Raw genomic sequence first — 2,962 nt, 5'->3', positions numbered from 1 at the left:
AATCCATGAATTCTCCATCTTTGATATTTATCTGCTGACAGTTTGGTTTGAAAAACCTCCAGATCATCAAGAATTCTGTTGCATTTATATAAACTATCTGATAAATACTTACTGATCCACTGGTGAACTGGCGGCTTTGAATTCAGGATTATTGCCCTTTGACCTGTCACTCATGTGGGATACACAGCTGGATCCAGATCCAGATCCAGGTCCAGGTTGTGTCCTGTGAAGAATAAAGATTTTGTACTTTATATGATCTGATTGCCTGAAATAAACCAATTCTAATTAGTGAGCAGCCGATAGTTTGGATTTTGAATCACTAGTGATCAGTTTTGGTTAAAAAAAAAGCCTCAAATTCATCAAATGTTTTGTTGAATCCGAACAATCTATCAGAAAAACACTTACTGTTCTACTGTTGAACTGGCGGCATTGAATTCAGGATTATTGCCCTTTGACCTGTCACTCTTGAAGGACACACAGCTGGATCCGGATCCAGATCCAGATGCAGATCTAGGTCCAGGTCCAGATCCAGGTCCAGGTTGGTTCCTGTGAAGACTGAAGGTTGCTGGTGTGAGTGCTGAGCTCTGACATGGAGAAGAGTCCTGGACGGTTGGAGATGTTCATCTCACCTCTGAGCTTTGCTCTGGTTGTCATGGTTACCATCTCTCCTTTCTGTATCTCCCATCTCCCTATCTCCCATCTCCCACTGATCCATGCTGCTGGATTGAGGATCAGCTCCCACACACCTTCTTCCAGCCTTCACCTGCAGAGGAAACCCTCATCATCATCACAAACAGATCAGCTGCTCCTCCACTGATTGGCTCTTCTCTTGTGTTTCCTCTCAGGTTCAGGTGAATGCAGTCAGACAGCAGTGGGAGGCAGAGGAAGCTGCTGAACATCAGCTGCTGAACATCACTTCTGCTCTCCCTCCACCAGATGGAGACATGGAGCTGCAGCAGCAAACACTCCATGATGGAGCAACATTTCACTCACTCAGTCACTTTGACAAAGAAACAACTCAGCTATTCGGGAAGCATGAAGCCCATCAAGAACAACAGACACCAATCAAAGAATCAGCTGAACACAAAGAAAGAAAGACGAGAATTCTTCCTCTCAAAACACAGACTTTCACATGAACTTTGATGTGGATGATAGAGGAGAACAGGAAGCTTTGAGAGTCCCAAATGAAAGCTGGTTCTGACAGAAACTCTTTGTTCTGTCTGAGTTCTGGAAAGTTCTGACAGGAAGCAGCAGTCATCTGATCTGTCCACTTTGATGCTGAAGACCACAGTTTGACTCCAGCAAATGTTGAGAACAAACACCACAAACATCAGCTGATTGTTGTTGACTTGATCATCCAGAATCAACAACGATGAAGCTTTGGAACCAGCAGAGTGATGAGAGTTTGCAGAGAAAGAAGAAGATCTTCTCCAAACATTCACAAACAGTCCAGACAAAGTTCCAGAAACAAACTCACTTCAGTTTCTTCAGAGCTGAAGAAGAAGAAGAGTCTCCACTCACTGAGTCAACGCAGCTGCAGCACACACTGAACCAGGAAGAAAGAGTCCACCTGGGATGGAGGCGGGGCAGCACAGGTGGGAGGGGCAGCAGGTGGAAATGTTGATGTCAGAGTGAGAGCCTTCCTGGAATCAAACCCTCAACCTGCTGTTGTCTACCAAGAGAACAGCCGGTGCTGCACAGTCAGAGGATCAGGATCTGATCTGGTTTTTCTCTGACGCTCATTGACACGCCGGACAGGAAAAAGGAGGCGGGGCTTCTTGTTGGAGGTGGAATGATNAGTCCAGACAAAGTTCCAGAAACAAACTCACTTCAGTTTCTTCACAGAGATGAAGAAGAAGAAGAGTCTTCACTCACCGAGTCAACGCAGCTGCAGCACACACTGAACCAGGAAGAAAGAGTCCACCTGGGATGGAGGCGGGGCAGCACAGGTGGGCGGGGCAGCAGGTGGAAATGTTGATGTCAGAGTGAGAGCCTTCCTGGAATCAAACCCTCAACCTGCTGTTGTCTATCAAGAGAACAGCCGCTGCTGCACAGTTAGAGGATCTGGTTTTTCTCTGACGCTCATTGACACGGCGGACAGGAAAAAGGAGGCGGGGCTTCTTGTTGGAGGTGGAATGATTCTCAGGAGCTGCAGGATGTTTGTTTCCTGAAGACAGAACAGGTTCAACAAGAATCCTGACATGAACTCCTTCAACTGTCATCAACTGAAGCAGAAACTCCTGATGCAGGTGAAGGGAGGGGCCTGACTAGTTCCTGGAAACAGCTCCTCCAGTTCCTTTAAATGAGACTGATCAGTCAGAATCAGAGTGATGGACCGAGCAGATTAAGACAAGGACAAAAGGAGTTGTATCAAAAATAATTCTGTTTATACTAAAAAATGTCCAGATGAACAAAATAGGTCCTTAAAAGAGATCAAAGTCACACAATAACGAAATTAAACAGAACAGAACTTACTCTAAAAGGATCTGGTGTTTATCTGAATGAACATCTCACCAGAAGGAATGTTGAAGTTACTAAAAGAGTCAGAATTCTGAAGAACCAGAAAACAATTCTAAACACCTGAGTAATAAAGTGTAACATCTTTATTAATGTTGTGTAACAATAGAAGCTCACAAGACTCACAACGTTGTGTAACGTTAAAAGCTCACGAGACTCACAACGTTGTGTAACGTTAGAAGTTCACAAGACTCACAACGTTGTGTAACGTTAGAAGTTCACAAGACTCACAACGTTGTGTAACGTTAGAAGCTCACCAGACTCACAACGTTGTGTAACGTTAGAAGCTCACCAGACTCACAACGTTGTGTAACGTTAGAAGCTTTATAAGTCTCACAACGTTGTGTAGCGTTAGAAGCTCACAAGACTCACAACGTTGTGTAACCTTAGAAGCTCACCAGACTCACAACGTTGTGTAACGTTAGAAGCTTTATAAGTCTCACAA

At 44.5% G+C, this 2,962-nt stretch overlaps 1 long non-coding RNA gene across 2 annotated transcripts; it reads right to left on the bottom strand.

Moving 5' to 3' along the window:
* Positions 1–112: 112 nt before the first annotated feature.
* Positions 113–1,791, bottom strand: LOC112138031. 2 transcript variants are annotated; one of them, XR_004946971.1, is made up of 4 exons: positions 1,522–1,791; positions 630–763; positions 406–555; positions 113–223 (listed from the first exon to the last, which is right to left on the bottom strand). It is a non-coding gene; the product is annotated as an uncharacterized LOC112138031 (long non-coding RNA). The 2 variants fall into 2 exon arrangements; XR_002917690.2 differs by lacking the exon at positions 1,522–1,791 and having other exon boundaries at positions 630–880.
* Positions 1,792–2,962: the final 1,171 nt, after the last annotated feature.

This window comes from Oryzias melastigma, linkage group LG21, assembly GCF_002922805.2.
Source record: "Oryzias melastigma strain HK-1 linkage group LG21, ASM292280v2, whole genome shotgun sequence".
Lineage (NCBI taxonomy): Eukaryota > Metazoa > Chordata > Actinopteri > Beloniformes > Adrianichthyidae > Oryzias > Oryzias melastigma.
The sequence above is the reverse complement of the archived record's forward strand: the minus strand, read 5'-3'. Positions and strand labels throughout refer to the sequence as shown.